Source organism: Acinonyx jubatus, chromosome A3 (genome assembly GCF_027475565.1).
Source record: "Acinonyx jubatus isolate Ajub_Pintada_27869175 chromosome A3, VMU_Ajub_asm_v1.0, whole genome shotgun sequence".
NCBI classification, from domain to species: Eukaryota; Metazoa; Chordata; class Mammalia; order Carnivora; family Felidae; genus Acinonyx; species Acinonyx jubatus.
In genome coordinates this window covers 77219694-77241134 of record NC_069388.1, presented here as the reverse complement: position 1 = coordinate 77241134, position 21441 = coordinate 77219694, and positions in this window count along the sequence as shown.

Sequence of the window (21441 nt, the reverse complement as noted above, 5' to 3'; positions counted from 1 at the left end):
AATGTATGCATTTTGGTGAGTTTGGACATAGGCATACAATCATGAAACTGTCATCACAATCAAGGTAATAAACATATCCATCACCTCCAAAAGTTTCCTTGTGCTCTGCCTTTTTGTTGTAGTAAGAACACTTAATATGAGATTTACCCATTTCACAATTTTTAAGGTACACAAGGCAGTATTTTTAAGTGTAGGCTCTATATTATATAGCAGATTTATAGAACTTATTCATTCCCAGCCTCTGGAAACTACCATTTGACTATCTGCTTCTGTAAGTTGACCACTTCAGAGACCTCATATAAGTGGAATAGTACAGAATCAGCTGTCCTGTGACTGGCTGATTTCCCTGAGCATAATATCCTGTAGGTTCATCCATGTTGTTCCATATGGCAAGATTTCCTTTCCTTTTTAAAGGCTGAATTATATTTCATTGTATGTATATACCACATTTTCTTTATCCATTCATCTGTCAACGGACATATGGGTTATTTCTATATCTTGGCTATTGTGAATAGTGCTTCAGTGAACATGGGAGTGGAGAGAGCTCTTTAAGAACCTGATATCCAGAAATATATTTGTCCAAAAGAATTGAAATTAGGAAAATTGAAATACTTTGTCAGTTTACAAATTCTTTGCTCTATCCCTCCATTCTGCTGTTTAGTGTGGCGCAAGTTTGTATCTTTTCAAAGAATCAACTTTTGGGTTTTTTTCACCCTTCCTATCATTTCTTTAATTTCTTCTCTTATTCTTATGATCATCTATGTTTTTGAACCCATTCTACTCTTTTTTTAGAAAATGTTTATTTATTTTTGAGAGAGAGAGAGAGAGAGAGAGAACAAGTGGGGGGAGGGACAGAGAAAGATGGGGTCAGAGAATCCAAAGAGGGCTCTGCGCTGACAGCAATGAGCCAGATGGGGGGGCTCAAACTCACAAACTGTGAGATCATGACCTAAGCTGAAGTCGGATGCTCAACCGACTGAGACGCCCAGGCACACCTGGGCCATTCTGTTGCTATTTTCACCTTGTTAACTCGAGTTATTTATATAATTAATTTTTAGTCTTTTTTTCCTTATATAAGCATTTAAGACTACAATTTTTCCTTAAATATAATTTTTGCTATAGCCTAAAAGTTTTGTCATGTACTAAATTTTTTTTCTTTTTTAGGTAAAAGACTGACTCAAAGCACAAAACAGACTGATGGATTTTAATGTGATGGAGTGTGCAAAGTTCACTGAGATGGTTTCAGATTCTACATTCAGCCAACTTCTAAGAAATTATATAAGAAAGAAATATATATAAGAAATTATATATATATATACACACACACACACATATACACATACATACAATGAAATATTGCTAAGCCATCAAAAGGAATGAAATCTTGCCATTTACAAAGACATGGACAGAGCTAGAGAGTATTATGCCAAGGGAAATGAGTCAGACAAAGACAAATACCATATGATTTCACTCATGTGTGGAATTTAAGAAACAGAACAAATGAGCAGAGGGGAAAAACAAAAGAGAGAGACAAACTAAGAAACAGATTCTTAACTATAGAGAACAAATTGATGGTTATCAGAGGGGAAGCGGGTGGGGGGATTGGTGAAATAGGTGATGGGGATTAAGGAAAGCACTTGTCATGACGAGCACCATGTGACGTATAGAAGTGTTGAATCACTATATTGTACACCTGAAACTAAAGTAACACTGTGTTAGCTAAGTCTATGTTAAATAAATACTTAAAAAAGATAAAGAATATTATCAAAACATAGAATTAAATTTGGAAATACAGACATTTTAAGTCTTTATTTTTTCTTTTAACTTTTTAAACGCTTTATTTATTTATTTATTTATTTATTTATTTATTTATTCATTCATTTATTTATGAGAGAGGGAGGGAGGGAGGGGCAGAGAGAGAGGAAGACAGAGGATCTGAAGTAGGCTCTGTGCTGACAGCAGAGAGCCCAATGCAGGGCTTGAACTCACGAGCCATGAGATCATGACCTGAACTGAGACACCCAGGTGCCCCTAGTTTTTCTTCTTTTAAAATTCCAGTTGAGCATCTTTTCATGTGTCTGTTAGCCATCAGGATGTCTTCTTTGGAAACATGTCTATTCATGTCTTCTGCTCATTTTTTACTGGATTTTTGATTATTTGTGTTTGGGGTGTTGACTTAGATAAGTTCTTTATATACTTTGGATACTAACCGTTTATCGGACATGTCATTGCAAATATCTTCCCCATTCTGAAGATTGCCTTTTAGTTTTGTTGATGGTTTCCTTTGCTGTGCAGAAGCTTTTTATCTTGATGAAGTCTCAATAGTTTATTTTTGCTTTGGTTTCCTTTGCCTCAGGAGACATATCTAGTCAGAAATAGCTATGGCTGATGTCAAAGAGGTTATTGCTTATGTTGATGGTTTCCTCTCTCACATTTAGGTCTTTCATCCATTTTGAATTTATTTTTGTGTATGGTGTAAGAGAGTGGTCCGGTTTCATTCTTCTGTATGTCACCCTCCAGTTTTCCCAGAAGCATTTTTTGAAGACACTGTCATTTTTCCATTAGATATTCCTTCCTGCTTTGTTGAAGATTAGTTGACCATATAGTTGTGGGTTCATTTCTGGGTTTTCTATTCTGTTCCATTGATCTACGTGTCTGTTTTGTGCCAGTACTATACTGTCTCAATCACTACAGCTTAGGTACTATAACTTGAAGTCCAGAACTGTAATGCCTCCAGCTTTGCTTTCCTTTTTCAAGGCTACTTTGGCTATTTGGGGTCTTTTGTGGTTCCATACAAATTTTTGTATTAGTATGGAATACAAATAGGGAGTGGTAAAATTCTGTGAAAAACTGGTGGTATTGTGATCGGGATTGCATTAAATGTGTAGATTGCTTTGGGTAGTATAGGCATTTTGATGATGTTTATTCTTCTAATACATGAGCATGGAAATGTGTTTCCATTTCTTTCTGTCATCTTCAGTTTCTTTAATAAGTGCTCACAGTTTTCAGGGTACAAATCTTTTACATCATTGGTTAGCTTTATTCTAGGTGTCTTATGGTTTTTGGTGTAATTGTCAATGGGATCAATACCTTGATTTCTCTTTTTTCTACATTATTGGTGTATAGAAATTCAACAGACGTGGGGCGTCTGGGTGGCTCAGTTGTTTAAGCATCCAACTTTGGCTCAGGTCATGAACTCGCGGTTCATGAGTTTGAGCCCTTTGTCGGGCTCTGTGCTGATAGCTCACAGCCTGGAGTCTGCTTCAGATTCCATGTGTCCCTCTCTCTCTGCCCTTCCCCCACTCATGGTCTGTCTCTCTCTCAAAAATAAACATTAAAAATATTTTTAAAGAAGAAATGCAACAGATATCACTGATTTTGTATCCTGCAACTCTATTGATTTGTGTATCAGTTCTAAAAACTTTTTGATAGAGTCTTTGGGTTTTCTTTTCTTTAAAATATTTTTTTATGTGTATTTATTTATTTTCTGTTTTAATTTTTAAAATATTTTTTATGTTTATTCATTTTTGAAAGACAGAGAGAGACGGAGCACAAGCAGGAGTGGGCCAGAGAGAGAGAGGGGACATAGAATCTGAAGCAGGCTCCAGGCTCTGAGCTGTCAGCATGGAGCCGGACGCAGGGCTCGAACTCATGAACCGCGAGATTACGACCTGAGCCAAGTTGGATGCTCAACAGACTGAGCCACCCAGGTGCCCCATGTTTATTTATTTTTGAGAGAGACAGAGAGAGAGAGAGAGAGAGAGAGAGGGAGAGAGAGAGAGATGAACAGGGAGAGAGGGAGAGAAAATCCAAAGCAGGCTCCATGCCTTTTGCGGGGCTCAATCTCATGAACTGTGAGATCATGACCCAAGCCTAAATCAAGAGTGAGATGCCCAACCAACTGAGCCACCTCGGTGCTCCTGGGTTTTCTATGTGTGATCTGCAAGTAGTGTAAGTTTGACTTCTTCCTTGTTGATTTGGATGCCTTTTATTTCTTTTTATTGTCTGATTGCTGAGGCTGGGTACTTTGAGTACTATGGTAAATAACAGTGATGAGAGTGGACATCCCTGTCTTGTTCCTGACCACAGAGGAAAAGATCTCAGTTGTTCCCATTGAGGATCATATTAGCTATGGGTTTTTCACATATGGCTTTTATTATGTTGAGGTATGTTCCCTCCAACCCTACTTTGTTGAGGGTTTTTATCATGAATGGATGTTGTACTTTGTCAAACGCCCTTTCTGCATCTATTGAAAGGATCATATGGTTCTTATCCTTTCTTTTATTAATGTGGTGTATTGTGTTGATTGATTTGCGAATATTGAACCATCCTTGCAAGCCAGGAATAAATCCCACTTGATTGTGGCGAACGATTCTTTAAATGTACTGTTGGATTTGACTTGCTAGTATTTTGTTGAAAACTTTTGCATCCAAGTTCATCAGGACATTGGCCTATAGTCCCCTTTTTTAGTGGAGTCTTTGTCTGGTTTTAGAATCAGGGTAATGCTGGCCTCACAGAATGAATTTGGAAGTTTTCCTTCCATTTCTATCTTTTGGAACAGTTATAGGAGAATAGGTATTGACTCTTCTTTAAATGTTTGGTAGAATTCCCTTGTGAAGCCATCTGGTCCTGAACTTTTGTTTGTTGGGAGATCTTTGATTATTAATCAGTTTCTTTGCTGGTTATAAGCCTGTTCAAGTTTTCTACTTGTTCCTGCTTCAGTTTTGGTAGCTTATATGTTTCTAGGAATTTATCCATTTTGTCCAGATTGTCCGATTTGTTGGCATATAATTTTTCATAATATTCTCCTATAATTGTTTGTACTTCTGCGGTGTTGGTTGCTATTTCTTCTCTCTCATTTGTGATTTTTTAATTTGGGCCTTTTCTCTTTTCTTTTTGATAAGTCTGGCTAGGGGGCTATCAATTTTGTTAATTTTTCAAAGAACGAGTTCCTGGTTTCACTGATCTCATCTATTGTGGTTTTAGTTTCTATATCATTTATTTCTGTGCTAATCATTAGTATTTCCCTTCTTCTGCTGGCTTTAGGTTTTACCCCCCCTAGCTCCAATAGGTGTAAGGTTAGGTTGTTTATCTGAGATTTTTCTTGCTTCTTGAGGTAGACCCATATTGCTATGTACTTCCCTCTTATGACTGCTTTTGCTGCATCCCAAAGGTTTGGGACTGTCATGTTTTCATTTCAGTTTGTTTCCATGTATTTTTAAGTTTCTTCTTAGTTTTCCTGGTTGACCCATTCATTCTTTAGTAGCATGTTGTTTAACCTCCATGTATTTATGTTCTTTCCATTTTTTTCTTGTGGTTGACGTCAGTTTCATAGCATTGTGGTCAGAAAATATGCATGGTATGATCTCAGTCTTTGTGTACTTGTTGGGGCCTGATTTGTGACCTGGCATGTGATCTATTCTGGAGAATGTCCCATGTGCACTCAAAAGGAACGTGTGTTCTGCTGCTTTAGGGTGGAATGTTCTGACTATATCTGTTAAGTCCATCTGGTCCAGTGTGTCATTCAAGGCCATTGTTTCCTTGTTGATTTTCTGCTTAGATGATCTGTCCATCATTGTGAGTGGGGTGTTAAAGTCCCCTAGTAGTATTGTGTTGTTATCAACAAGTTCCTTTATGTTTGTTGTTAATTGTTGTATATATTTGGGTGCTCACAAGTTGGAGCTATAAATATTTACAATGGTAAGATTTTCTTGTTGGATAGCCCCCTTTATTGTGATCTAGTGCCCTTCCTCATCTCCCGTTACATTCTTTGGTTTAAATACAGTTTATCCGATATAAGTATTGACACTCTGGCTTTCTTTTGACATCCATTTGCACGAGAAATGCCTCTCCATGCCCTCACTTTCAAATTGTAGGTGTCTTTAGGTCTCAAACAAGTCTCTTGTAGGCAGCATATAGATGGGTCTTGTTTTTTTAAATCCATTCTGACACCCTATGTCTTTTGATTGGAGTGTTCTGTCCATTTACATTCAGAGTAATTATTAATAGATATGTACTTAGTGCCATTTTATTTCTTGTTTTGTCCTTGTTTCTGGAGAGTTTCTCTACTCCTTTCTAGTCTTTGTCACTTTTTGTCTTTCCTTTCTACTCAAAGAGTCCCCTTTAATATTTCTTGCAGGGCTGATTTAGTGGTCATGAACTCCTTTAGTTTTTGTTTATGTCAGAAACTCTTCATCTCTCCCTTTATCTGGAATGATAGTCTTGCTGGATAGAGTATTCTTGGCAGCAGATTTTTCTTGGTCAGCACATTGAATATGTCATGCCACTCCCTTCTGGCTTGCCAGGTTTCTGTTGAGAAATCTGCACGTAGCCTTATGGGTCTTCCCTTGTGAGTTAGGGACTTCTTTTGTCTTGTTGTTTTTAGGGATTTTTCTTTATCACTGTGTTTTGCAAATGTAATTACATATGTCTTGGTTTTGGCCTGCTTTGGTTGATTTTGATGGACCTTCTCTATGCCTGCTGGATCTGGATATCTGTTTCCTTCCATAGATTAGGGAAGTTTTCAGCTATAATTTCCTCAGAGAATCCTTCTATCCCCTTTTCTCTCTCTTCTGCTTCTCGACTCCTATGATACTAATGTTATTATGTTTGATGGAGTTTCTGAGTTCCCTAAGTGTACTTTTGTGAATTTTTTCTGTTTTTCAGCTTTGTTATTTTCCATAATTCTATCTTCTGTATCACTTATTAGTTCCTCTGCTTCTTCCATCCTTGTGGTCATTACATACAGTTAATTTTCAAATCTCAGTTATTGCATTTTTTATTTTGGCCCTCTTGTTTTTTAGCTGATTTATCTCTGCAGTAAGGGCCTCCCTGTAGTCCTCCATTCCTTTTCCAAACCCAGCTAGTATCCTTATGATTGTTGCTTTAAATTCTCCATCAGGCTTGTTACTTATACCTGTTTTGATTAGATCTCTGTCACCTTATCTTGTTCTTTGATTTGTGATGACTTCTCTGTCTTGGCAGTTTGTCTGAGTCCCTCTCTTCTCTGTGTTAGAAAAGCCTGTTATATTTCCTGCTCCTGTGTGTAATGGCTTTATAAAGAAGAGGTCATATAGTGTCCAGGGCCTGGCACTTCAGGGAGTGTCTGTAGTGTGTCTTGCATGTGTTCTGTTGGTTTGTTTTGTTTTGTTTTGGCTGCTGTATCCCTCAGGCCAGTCATCTGCAGAGGTTTTTCCTTGCCTGCAATGAGGAGTGTTTGAACTTTGGCCAGAATGTAGCAAGTTTTAACTAGGTGTGCTCTGGTCTGCTTGTTAAATGAGACATGCTCCTTCCACTGGAACTGAGGCCTTGCAGAACTCTCTGGTTGGGAGATATGGTGTGGGCAGGGGTTTCTTTTGGTCTTCTGGGGAAGGGGACCTCTGCACTGGGAGTGAGGAAAACTTGAAAGAGAAGAGCAGTAGCGACAGAGTGTAGGTGTGTGGGGCCTTGTGTAAGCAGACTACTCAACTAGTGCTGGTGCTGTGCTATTTACCACAGGTGGCTCTGTTTCTATGCTGAGGGGAGGGAGAGGGAAATGGCACTCACCAGCTGCTTTGTTCCCAAGAGGCATCACTGTGCATGCTGCCTTTCTGGGAAATATTCTGAGAATGCGAATAATCACCTATCCTGTGCATCCCAGGTGTTTTTCAGATCACTGTTTTCACAGTTTGCCTCCAGGTTGTTTGCCTTCCTTCTCTCCAGAAGCAGCGCAGTTCCCTCTGGGCTGTATCCCAGCCAGACCTGCTGACTTTTAAAACTCCAGGCTTTAGGGATGGACTGTGGTGGGAGCCTGAGCTGGTCTTCTGGGGGAGGGTCCTGCCATGCTGGGATAGTTGCAAGCTAGATGGAGAAGGCAGTTGTGCCAGAGCACAGGGGCATGGGACTTGGCATAAGCAAATTAGGCAGCCAGTGTTTGTGATGCACTGCTTCCTGCAGGTGGCTCTGTGTTTATGCTGAGGAGGCAGGGGGAGGGAAATGGTGTCTGCCCTCTCCTTTGTGCTCAAAGAGGCATCTCCTGTACTCTGCCTCTCAGAGATGTGCTCTAAGAAGAGTGAATGATTTCCCTCTCTGTGCCCGAAGTGTTCTTCAGATTGCTATTTACACACCATCTACCCTCACCCCCAGGGCTATTTGCTTGCCTTCCCTCCAGGAGTAGGGCAGTGCCCTCAGGGCTCTACCCCAGTCAAGCCCACCAAGCTTAAAATTCATCTTTAAGCCCCACTATTTTTAAGAACTCATAAAATTCAGCCTCTTTCATTTTCCCAGACAATGGCTCTGGGGAAGGGTTCTCCTTGTGCATATCCCTGTGTGTTCCACTCCTTCTCTCCTTTCTCCACGACTAGGGCTCCCTTCCCTCTGCAGCACCCATGATCCCTTTCTCCCCTAAACTGCTTCTCTGCATTTCCTTCTGCAATGTGGCCTCTTCTCTTTCTCTAGTTGTGCAGTTTATTCTGTCAGTCTTAGGTTGATTTCTGGGGTATTTAAAATGATTTGATAATTATCTAGTTGTGTTCGAGGGACGAGATGAGCTTAGAGTCCTCCTACTCCACCACAATCTTAGCTCTCTCCTCCATTTTTAAGTCTTTTAATAAAGATTACCAAACTTCAAAAAGAAAAAAAGACTATAAAAGGGTTCCTGATACTAAAAATTTTAAGAAAAACTGGTCTAGCTTATTGTAAATTTTTGTAAATATACCATATGTGCTAATTTTTAGAGACAGGACTCCATATATGTCCACTAAATCAAAGTTCCTAAGTGTTGTCTTATCATGTATTTCTATACTAAGTTGTATAGTTGTGTGTTGTTTTGTTTTGTTTTGCTTTTTTGCTGTAGGTCCAATGTGGAGCTTGAACTGACAACCTTGAGATCAAGACTTGCATGCTGTACTGACTGAGCCAGCCAGGAACCCCTCTTTGCTAAGTTTTTGAATGCCTGACCTACCAATGATCTGGGGAGGTGAACTGAAATCTTCCACTTTGATGATAATTTGTCAATTTCTCCCTGTAGTTCGATCAATTTTTGCTTTGTATATTTCAAAGACATTTGATTAAAGCAAATTGTCTGGCTTACTAGATATGTGATCTATGGCAATTTACTTATTTCCTCTGGGCTTTATTTTTCTCATTTGTAATCTGTTGGTAACAATAGTATTACCTAATACAGTTGTCAGTAAATATTTGCTATTGGTATCTTCACAGCAGTGATTAGTGAGGGAGCAGAAAAGGAGAACAGTTAGCTTTATTCAGTTGCACTTTTGGCCAGGGGAGAAGTTGGGGGAGAAATATAAATGATTAAGGATATTAAAGTGGAAAAATAGTAGTGGGGAGGGTAGGATGGCTAAGAAGAGAGGTGACAAGCCTGAGCTATGTGGGCAAAGATACCCTGGACATCTTAATGAGAGTGAAGGACAAGTGTGGTGTGAGGGGGTATGAATGAGCTGGTGAGACAATTATTAGGGTAAATCTGAGGTCCAATGTGAGGTCTCAGGTGTTGGTGGAAGAAAGGGGTTAAGGTAAAGACTTGTTGTTTACATGGTTGCTAAAGCTACACAGAATAGGGATGGTACTGGATGGAAACGAGAACTTAAAGCCTTGTATATTGGTGACAGTGGAGCAGCAGGATTGCACAAACAAGAGAAGTGGTGCTTTGAGAGTGGCATTGGCAACAGAATGAATGCCAGTTCTATTTGTGGTATTGGGAACTTGGGAGAATGAGCCCCTTCGCTAGAGGCGATGCAGGGTAACTACACTTTCAGGAGAGCCAACTTTCAGGGCAAGAGGATGGAGAGGCTTAATGGGGTAGTGGGGAGTTGACAATGTTGAGGAGTGCATTTACTGTGGAATAGGGCAAAGTATAAAGCTTGGGGGAGGGAACAGTGGGCCAGTGGGTCAAAGGAAAGAAAACACAAGTACTTTACATCTTGGCCAAGGATGAAAATGGTGTGAGGCATGCTAGGATCAGCCATCTGCAAAGTTTCAAAAAATATTCTTGACAATGAGGCCTAGAACAGGGGCCAAGAGTCAGTTTCTTAATGATTTAGGAAAGGAGGAGGGCAAGGAGGGACAGTTACAAATAGATTGACAAGAGGACTTTCAATTTTTTTATTTTTTTCAAGTTTTTATCTCAATTCCAGTTAGTTAATATACAGTGTAATATTAGTTTCAGCTGTAGAATTTAGTGATTTACCACTGACATATAACATGTAGTGCTCATCACAAGTGTCCTCTTTAATACGCATCACCCACTTAACCCATCCCCCCGCTCACCACCCCTCCAATAACCCTGTTTGTTCTCTAAACTTACAAGTCTGTTTTCTGGTTTGCCTTTCTCTTTTTCCACCTATGTTCTTCTCTTTTGTTTCTTAAATTCCACATATGAATGAAATCATATGATATTCGTCTTTCTTTGACTGACTTATTTGGCTTAGCATAATGCTCTGTCATTGCAAATGGCAAGATTTCAATGTATTTACGGCTGAATAATACTCTGTTGTATATATATACACCACATCTTCTTTATCCATTCATCACTTGATGGACATTTGGGCTCTTTCCATATCTGGCTATTGTTGATAATGCTGCTATAAACATTGGAGTGTATGTATCCCTTCAAGTTTATATTTTTATATCATTTGGGTAAATACCTAGCAGTATAATTGCTGGGTCATATTTTTAACTTTTTGAGGAATCTCTATACTATTTTCCAGAGTGGCTGCACCAGTTTGCAATCCAACCAATAGTGTTAGAGGGTTCCCTTTTTTCTACATCCTCATCGACACCTGTTGTTTCCTGTGTTGTTCATTTTAGCCATTCTGACATGTGTGATATGATATCTCATCGTAGTTTTGATTTGTATTTCCCTGATGATGAGTGAAATTGGACATCCTATCATATGTCTGTTAGCCATCTGAATGTCTTCTTTGGAAACATGTCTATTCATGTCTTCTGCCCATTTCTTAACTGGGTTGTTTGTTTTTTTGTTTTTTTTTTTTTAATTTTTGTTAACGTTTATTTATTTTTGAGACAGAGAGAGACAGAGCATGAACAGGGGAGGGGCAGAGAGAGAGGGAGACACAGAATCTGAAACGGGCTCCAGGCTCTGAGCTGTCAGCACAGAGCCCGACGCGGGGCTCGAACTCACGGACCGTGAGATCATGACCCGAGCCGAAGTCGGACGCTTAACCGACTGAGCCACTCAGGCGCCCCGGGTTGTTTGTTTTTTGGATGTTGAGTTTGATAAGTTTGTATATATTTTGGATACTAAATCTTTATCAGATATGTCATTTGCAAATATCTTCCCCCATTCTGTAGGCTGCCTTTTAGTTTTGTTGATTCTTTCCTTTGCTCTGAAGAAGTTTTGTATCTTAATGAAGTTCATGTTTGCTTTTGTTTGCCTTGCCTTCGGTGACATGTCTAGTAGGAAGTTGCTTCTAGCCAATGTCATAGAGGTTGCTACCTGTGTTCTCTACTAGGGTTTTGATGGTTTCCTGTCTCACATTTAGGTCTTTCATCCATTTTGATTTATTTTTGTGTATGGTGTAAGAGAGTGGTCCAGTTTCATTCTTCTGTATGTCACCCTCCAGTTTTCCCAGAAGCATTTTTTGAAGAGATTGTCATTTTTCCATTAGATATTCTTTCCTACTTTGTTGAAGATTAGTTGACCATATACTGTGGGTTCATTTCTGGGTTTTCTATTCTGTTGCATTGATCTATGTGTCTATTTTTGTGTCAGTACCATACTGTCTTGATCACTCCAGCTTTGTAATATAACTTGATGTTCAGAATAGTGATGCCTCCAGCTTTGCTTTTCTTTTTCAAGGTTGCTTTGACTATTCAGAGTCTTTTGTGGTTCCACACAAATTTTAGGATTGTTTGTCCTAGCTCTGTGAAAAATGCTGGTGGTATTTTGATCAGGATTGCATTAAATGTGTAGATTGCTTTGGGTAGCAATCTTTGTGCCTCCAACCATGAGCTTGGAATGTTTTTCCATTTCCTGTGTCATCTTCAATTTCTCTCATCAGTGTTTTATAGTTTTAAGAGTACAGATCTTTTACTCCTTTGATTAGGTTTATTCCTGGGTATCTTACTGTTTTTGGTGCAATTGTAAATGCGATCATTTCCTTGATTTCTCTTTCAACTGCTTCATTATTGGTGCATAGAAAGGTAATAGCTCTCTACGTTAATTTTGTAGACTGAAAGTTTACTGAATTCATGTAACATTTCTAGCAATTTTTGGTGGAGTCTTTTGGGTTTTCCACATGGAGTATCATGTCATCTGCAAATAGTGAAAGTTTGACTTCTTCCTTGTTGATTTGGATGCCTTTTATTTCTTTTTATTGTCTGATTGCTGAGGCTGGGTACTTTGAGTACTATGGTAAATAACAGTGATGAGAGTGGACATCCCTGTCTTGTTCCTGACCACAGAGGAAAAGATCTCAGTTGTTCCCATTGAGGATCATATTAGCTATGGGTTTTTCACATATGGCTTTTATTATGTTGAGGTATGTTCCCTCCAACCCTACTTTGTTGAGGGTTTTTATCATGAATGGATGTTGTACTTTGTCAAACGCCCTTTCTGCATCTATTGAAAGGATCATATGGTTCTTATCCTTTCTTTTATTAATGTGGTGTATTGTGTTGATTGATTTGCGAATATTGAACCATCCTTGCAAGCCAGGAATAAATCCCACTTGATTGTGGCGAACGATTCTTTAAATGTACTGTTGGATTTGACTTGCTAGTATTTTGTTGAAAACTTTTGCATCCAAGTTCATCAGGACATTGGCCTATAGTCCCCTTTTTTAGTGGAGTCTTTGTCTGGTTTTAGAATCAGGGTAATGCTGGCCTCACAGAATGAATTTGGAAGTTTTCCTTCCATTTCTATCTTTTGGAACAGTTATAGGAGAATAGGTATTGACTCTTCTTTAAATGTTTGGTAGAATTCCCTTGTGAAGCCATCTGGTCCTGAACTTTTGTTTGTTGGGAGATCTTTGATTATTAATCAGTTTCTTTGCTGGTTATAAGCCTGTTCAAGTTTTCTACTTGTTCCTGCTTCAGTTTTGGTAGCTTATATGTTTCTAGGAATTTATCCATTTTGTCCAGATTGTCCGATTTGTTGGCATATAATTTTTCATAATATTCTCCTATAATTGTTTGTACTTCTGCGGTGTTGGTTGCTATTTCTTCTCTCTCATTTGTGATTTTTTAATTTGGGCCTTTTCTCTTTTCTTTTTGATAAGTCTGGCTAGGGGGCTATCAATTTTGTTAATTTTTCAAAGAACGAGTTCCTGGTTTCACTGATCTCATCTATTGTGGTTTTAGTTTCTATATCATTTATTTCTGTGCTAATCATTAGTATTTCCCTTCTTCTGCTGGCTTTAGGTTTTACCCCCCCTAGCTCCAATAGGTGTAAGGTTAGGTTGTTTATCTGAGATTTTTCTTGCTTCTTGAGGTAGACCCATATTGCTATGTACTTCCCTCTTATGACTGCTTTTGCTGCATCCCAAAGGTTTGGGACTGTCATGTTTTCATTTCAGTTTGTTTCCATGTATTTTTAAGTTTCTTCTTAGTTTTCCTGGTTGACCCATTCATTCTTTAGTAGCATGTTGTTTAACCTCCATGTATTTATGTTCTTTCCATTTTTTTCTTGTGGTTGACGTCAGTTTCATAGCATTGTGGTCAGAAAATATGCATGGTATGATCTCAGTCTTTGTGTACTTGTTGGGGCCTGATTTGTGACCTGGCATGTGATCTATTCTGGAGAATGTCCCATGTGCACTCAAAAGGAACGTGTGTTCTGCTGCTTTAGGGTGGAATGTTCTGACTATATCTGTTAAGTCCATCTGGTCCAGTGTGTCATTCAAGGCCATTGTTTCCTTGTTGATTTTCTGCTTAGATGATCTGTCCATCATTGTGAGTGGGGTGTTAAAGTCCCCTAGTAGTATTGTGTTGTTATCAACAAGTTCCTTTATGTTTGTTGTTAATTGTTGTATATATTTGGGTGCTCACAAGTTGGAGCTATAAATATTTACAATGGTAAGATTTTCTTGTTGGATAGCCCCCTTTATTGTGATCTAGTGCCCTTCCTCATCTCCCGTTACATTCTTTGGTTTAAATACAGTTTATCCGATATAAGTATTGACACTCTGGCTTTCTTTTGACATCCATTTGCACGAGAAATGCCTCTCCATGCCCTCACTTTCAAATTGTAGGTGTCTTTAGGTCTCAAACAAGTCTCTTGTAGGCAGCATATAGATGGGTCTTGTTTTTTTAAATCCATTCTGACACCCTATGTCTTTTGATTGGAGTGTTCTGTCCATTTACATTCAGAGTAATTATTAATAGATATGTACTTAGTGCCATTTTATTTCTTGTTTTGTCCTTGTTTCTGGAGAGTTTCTCTACTCCTTTCTAGTCTTTGTCACTTTTTGTCTTTCCTTTCTACTCAAAGAGTCCCCTTTAATATTTCTTGCAGGGCTGATTTAGTGGTCATGAACTCCTTTAGTTTTTGTTTATGTCAGAAACTCTTCATCTCTCCCTTTATCTGGAATGATAGTCTTGCTGGATAGAGTATTCTTGGCAGCAGATTTTTCTTGGTCAGCACATTGAATATGTCATGCCACTCCCTTCTGGCTTGCCACGTTTCTTTTATTATTATTTGTTTTGTTATTTTCCATAATTCTATCTTCTGTATCACTCATTCGTTCCTCTGCTTCTTCCATCCTGTGGTCATTATATCCAGTCAGTTTCAAGTCTCATTTTCAAGTCTCATTTTTCATTTTGGCCCTAATCTTTTTAGCTGTTTTATCTCCGTGATGTCTTCTGTGCTTTTCCCAAGGGTCTCCATGGTGTATTCCATGCTTTTCCCAAGCCCTATTAGTATACTTATGATTGTTGCTTTAAATTCTGCATCAAGCATATTACTCATATCTGCTTTGATTAGATCTTTGGCCATGACTTTTTCTTGTCTTTCTTTTGGGATGAATTCCTCCATCTTGTCATTTTGTCTCAAGTTCTGTCTTCTTCTCTGTGTTAGAAGAGCCTGTTATGTTTCCTGCTCCTGAGTTTGAAGCTCCTGATTCCTGTTTGAAGTAGAGATCATATAATATCCAGGGCGTGGCACTTCAGTAAGTGTCTCTGGTGTGTTACGTGCACTCTCCTGTTGTGTTTTTTTCTGTTCTATAACTCAGGTCAGTCGTCTGCAGAGGCTGTCCTTGCCTTCAGCAGGGAATGTATGAATATTGGGCAGAATGTGGTGAGTTTAACTAGGTGTGCTCTGGTCTGCTTGTTAAAAGAGATGTATGCTACTTCCACTAGAATTGAAGCTTTGCAGAACTCAATGGTCAGTAGACGTGGTGTGTGAGGGGCTTTGTGCTGGTCTTCTGGGGAAGGGGCCCATTGTGCTGGTTGTTAGGCACCCTTGCCCAAGAAAAGAAGTACCCACAAAGCACAGGTAGGCATGAATTTGTTTATGCAGGTTAGGCAGTCAGTGTTGGGGTTGTGCAGCTTACTGAAGTCAGTTTATGCTGTGAGGGGGGAAGGGAAATGGCGTCAGCCTGCCCCTTTGTCCCTGGAGAGGGAGTCACTGCTTGCTGCAGTCAGAAAACTTCTTTCTGAGTAGAAAATACTTTAGCCTCATGTGTCTTAGGTGTTTTTCAGACTGCTGTTTTCACAGTGTCTGTCTCTGGGTCCCTTGCCTGCCTGGAGAAGCACAGTGCTCTCTACCCCAGCCAGGCCTGATGCCTTTTAAAACTCCATACTTTAAGGACCTGGTGTGGCAGGGATCTGCATTGGTCCTCTGGGAAAGGGTCTCACTGAGCTGGGACTGATGCAGTTTTGACCCAGAAGGGCAGTCGTGGCAGATCGCAGGGGCATGGAGTTTGGAGCAAAAGAGGTTCAACAGCCAGTGTCCCAGTTAGAGGCCCTTAGCAGGTGTCTCTGCACCTATGCTGTGGGGCGGGGGAGGGAAATGGTTTCTGCTGGTTTCCTTGTCCCCAGAAAGGCAATGCCACCTTTCACAGATGCGCTCCATAAAGTATGAACATTCACTCCCTGTGTGCCCCAGGGAATTCTCAGATCATGCAGTCTGCCCCAGGGTTTCTTGCCTGCTTCTTCTCAGAAGTAAGGTAGTGCCCTCAAGTCTCTATCCCAACCAAGCTCATGGACCTCCAAAACTCCAGTCTTTGAGCCCCGCTGGTTGCAAAAACTCATGAAAATCATCCCCTCTTATTTTTCCAGCCAATGGCTTTGTGGAAGTGTTCTTTTTGTGCACATCCCTGTGTGTTCCTCTCTTTTCTGCCTTTCTCCACGACCAGGGCTCCCTTCCCTTTGCGGCACCCACAATCTGATCCTTTCTCCCCCAAACCACATCTCTGTACTGCCTATCTTCTTCGATGTGGCCTCTTTTTTTCCTCTAGTTGTGCAGTCCATTCTATCAGTCCTCAGGTCGATATCTCAGGTATTCAGAATGATTTGATGGCTATCTAGCTGTGTTCAGGGCCTGGGTAGGCCTAGGGTCCTCCTACTGTGCTGCCATCTTTGACAAGAGGACCTTTTAAATGAGTGGTACCCAGCTGTAGAATAGTCTGTTCCAGTGGGTTGAGATTTCTTGATTTTATTTTTGTTTGTTTTGGGTTTGTGTGTGTGTGTGTGTGTGTGTGTTTGTGTGTGTGTGTGTGTGGGGGGGTTTGGTTTAAAAGAAGTTGGATGGGGCATCTGTGTGGCTCAGTCGGCTAAGTGTATGACTTTGGCTCAGGTCATGATCTCACAGTTTTTGAGTTCAAGCCCCGTGTGGGGCTCTCTGCTGACAGCTCAGAGCCTGGAGCCTGCTTCAGATTTTGTGTCTCCCTCTTTTTCTGCCTTCCCCCATTCATGCTCTCCGTCTCTCAAAAATAAATAAAACATTAAAAATAATAAAAAGTTGAATGGATATCTTTCAGGGAAGCTGGGAGGAGGGTTAGGCTGCAGGTCTTCAAAAATTCTAATGGAAAAATTATAGAATTTGAGACTATAGTATTTGGCTATGTCTCCCTCTAGTGGCTATCATTCAGAATAAATAAAAATGAATTTAAAATTTCAAACCCAAAATCCAGGATTTGTGGCTTTAGGACTATCCTAAATTCTGTGTTATAGTCAATTCTACATGAAATTCATATAGGCATCTGTGCCCTTATTGTTTGAATAACATTGATTATTCTTCTAAATCTGAGGTGGCTGTATCAGGAAGATACCATTGGCTAGTAGACTTCTGTACCAGGCACATAGGGATTAGGGATGGAACAAAGACAGATTAGATTCCTACCTTCATGGGGCTTACATTCTAGGGTGGGGAAAAGACCATCAATAACCGAGAAATAAGAATCTTGAAACCTCTAATTAGTGCTACGCAGGACATACACCGAATGTAGGAAATACACAGGGGCTAAGGTAGACAACCTACTTGGGACAGGGTGGTCAGGGAAGACTTCTTTGAGGAGATAGTTAAGATGAGAGGAGGCAGAAGGATACTCTGGGCAGGCCTTGTGATAGGAAACAGCTTGACCTGCTTTAGTTGCTAACAGAAGACTGGTAGAACTAAAACAGAATTAGCAAGTGGCATAGGGAACAAGTTGTGGTTGGAGGAGATATCAGGGACCACAGCATGCCAGCCCTTTAGGCCATGGGAAACCTTATAAGCTGTGGGAAGTTCACTGAGGAGTACTTTCATCCTATCTTAGGCAGGCTGTATTTATTTCAAAAGTCAATTTTGTTGAAATTGTACCTAAACAAATAGAAGAAATATTTTCAAATGTGAATTTGATTTCATCTGTTGGTTCATCAGACCATAGATTTCCTTGGCACTAAACATTTCTTTCTATATGGCTTTTGATAATGAATTTAAACAGGATATTGAACTTGAAACAGCAGGTTCTTTGTTGAAAAACATTTCCACTTACCTAAGATGTTGTTCTCTTGAAGGAAGTGAATATCACATTCAAGGTACTAACTTCCACCTGAGGAGAGATTGGAGAGAGCTTTCTCTTTTTGTGAAAACAACTTCTGTATTTGGATTATTTCATTCAAAAAGACTTACCAAAATTAGCCACACCCCAAAGGAAGATAGTTCTTCTACAATGCGAGAATGTGAAAAACTTAATATCACTTATATTTTGTCAAGGAATTTCAGGGCAGAGTTAAACATCTAAAGCTCAGTATCCAGTAATCAGTCTTTTTTGATATAAATATTTTTTACTTTAGAGGAAGCACTGTGAGAAATGAGGAAGATGAATGCTAGACAAAGACGACACTGTTAAGTTTATAATAGGAAAATGTTCAGTGTGATTCCGTGGTTGGCAGAGGGCATACATACAGCTAGTGGGCCCACTGTGCTGGGCTATGTGTAGACACACTGCATGGTTGCACCAAGGAGAGTGCCTTACCTAGTTATGCATCAGTATGCTGAGCCCTAGAGAAGTGACAATCTAACAGGTTGATGGTAAAGCTCACTGCATTAGATAATGCAAGATAGGTGGATATGTTAGTCTTCCATTCAGAAAAGACAACACTAGACTCTGGTTCAAAGCAGGCAGCTCTAAGAATGGTACTTGGCCAAAAGGAGGAATCAAAGAGGAAGAAAAGAGGCAAAGGTGATATGGCATAAGGAAAAGGACATCAGGATTGTCTACTACCACCACTAGCCAAAATATCTCCCCATCTACAGGGACTGAGAGGGAAATAGTTTTACAACTGGGGATATTCAAGTTATAACAGGGGTTAAAATTTTTGTTGTTGTTGCAAATTAAGTCATATTCTAAAAAATATTGGTATAAGCATAGTTTGGAGTATCCAGATCATCTATGACATTTTTGTAAGTGAGTATTGCTACATGATTTTGACGCCCAAGTTTTCATTTTTATATATAATCATTACAGTGCTAAGTGATGACATTTAACTGTTTTGTTTATATTTATACAATTATTTTATTGATTTCTATAAAGCACATGATTAATATAGAAATAAATCTTGCATTGTGTTATTTACTCCAACCAAAACCATGCATTCTGTTGCTTAGTCAGCTCATGGCCATGTTTATCCCTGGATACAATATGGCTCAATTGACCTACTGCAAGTAAAGCTTCTACATGTCAGAGTTTCTATGCTAAATGATGCCAAAACCCAGTCAGTTCCTCAGAAGTTTCACACAAAAAGCCTTCAGATTCAGTCACCATGCTGAGTTACAATCAGCTATGTTTATATAATAGGTCAAATTGAAAGTAAATGCTGGCTAAGGACCAGACAATTCTGGGGGGGAAATGTCTAGTTCCGAAGCTATTCTTTCCTGCCTAGAATGCTCTACACCAGTCACTTCACATGGTTTCAACTTTCTCAACTTAAATGTCACCTCCTCAAAAGGATAAAATAAGGAATAATATTTATAAAAGAAACAAAAGTAAGCAGAAATAAAAAATAGTTCTTGAAAGAAAGTCAATAGCTGGGACAAACTCTAGGTCAGGAAGAATTGGACAATGAGTAAATTGGAAGAATGCTGAGGAATTCACCTGGCATCCAAATAAAGGAAAATATGAACAATCAGTTAAAGATGTGAAGGATACATTCTGGGTGGCATTTCTAATAGGAGTTCCAGATGTTTATCCAGACATAATTTCAGACATTTCTAATAGGAGTTCCAAAAGAAAAATGAAATATTCAGTAGAGATGAGATTAAGTCCACATAGTAGGCACATTATAGTGACACTGCATCATAAAGAGAAAATCTTAAAAGCAGCCAGAGGAAAAAAGACACATTACCCACAAAGGAATGACAATTAAATAAACAGCTGGTTTCTCATCTACAATGAAGACAAAGGAGTAATATTATGAAAGTGTTGAGAAAAAGTAACCATCAACCCAGAGTTTCACATCCAGTTAAACTATATGTCAAAAAAGGGAGCGAAAAATTTGCCACAGGCTCTTATTGAAGAGACTATTAAGATTCTTCTCCATCAAGAAGAAACCTGAACTCAGAAGAAAAGCATAGCGTATGAAAACAACCAACCAACCAAAAAACAGTGAGCACGGGAACAGATCAAATACTTCTGGAAATGTATTTATGTGACTAAAAAATGCCCCCGCAAAACAAATTTTTGCATGTTTTTATTAAAAAAAGGTAAAAACTGGGGTGCCTGTGTGGCTCATTCGGTTGAGCATCCAACTCTTGATTTCGGCACAAGTCATGATCCCAGGGTCGTGGGATTGAGCCCCGTGTTGGGCTCTGCACTGAGTGTGGAGCCTGCTTAAGATTCTCTCTCTCTCCTTCTGCCCCTTTACCTGACTCGTGTGCTCTCTCTCTAAAAAGGAAAACAATTTTAAAAAAGATAAATACTAAAACTCTTCCTTAATAATATTATTTGTGTGTGTGTGTGTGTGTGTGTGTGTGTGTGTGTATTCAATGGGTAGTTAAGGATACTAAGTCCTTTAATACAGTTAACCTATCACCCAGCTTAGCAGTAATCAATATTTTGGCTATTTTGTTTTATATACTGCTAAAGTCCTCAAAAATATACAAATATTGAATTATTTTAGAGTGTATTAAAAGTTTATGGTTAAGAACATATGCTGAGTATTGGGGGTGCCCGGGTGGCTCAGTCGGTTAAGCAACTGACTTCAGCTCAGGTCTGGATCTCACAGTTTGTGGGTTTGAGCCCCACATCTGGCTCTGTGCTGACGGCTCAGAGCCTGGAGCCTGTTTCGGATTCTGTGTCTTCCTCTCTCTCTGCCCCTTCCCTGCTCACACTTTGTTTGTCTCTCTCTCTCTCAAAAACAAATACACATTTAAAAAAAAAGAATATATGCTGAATATTTAAGACAGCCTAAGCATATAGGTAGATATACAATCTGTAGATACTAAAATTGCAGTGAATATATGAAAATTTATCAATCCAACAAAAGACAGGAAAGGAGCGGGGAAAGCTGGTAAAAAGGATTGCAAGTAGTAAATTAAAAAAATAAGATGGTAGAAATAAGTCTAAATATATGACTGGTTACAAAGGTAAACAAATTAAATTTATATATTGAAAGACAAGAAGCTATCTGATTTGGTTATGATTTTTGCAAGAGGTATATTACAACAGAATGACATAGAAAAGTTTAGTGAAATGAAGGTGGGGCACATGGGGGGCTCAATCAGTTAAGTGTCTGTCTCTTGATTTTGGCTCAGATCATAATCTCTCGTTTTGAGAGATTGAGCCTTACATCGGGCTCCCCACTAACAGCGCGAAGCCTGCTTGGGATTCTCTCCTGCCTTCTCTCTCTGCCTCTCTCTCTCTCTCTCTCTCTCACACACACACACACACACACACAAAATAAATAAATACACTTAAAAAAAAGGAAGGAAGGTAATAAATTCAAGAAAAGCATAACCAAAAAGGAAAAGGTAATCAGAGTAAGTTATGTTGAAATTAAGAA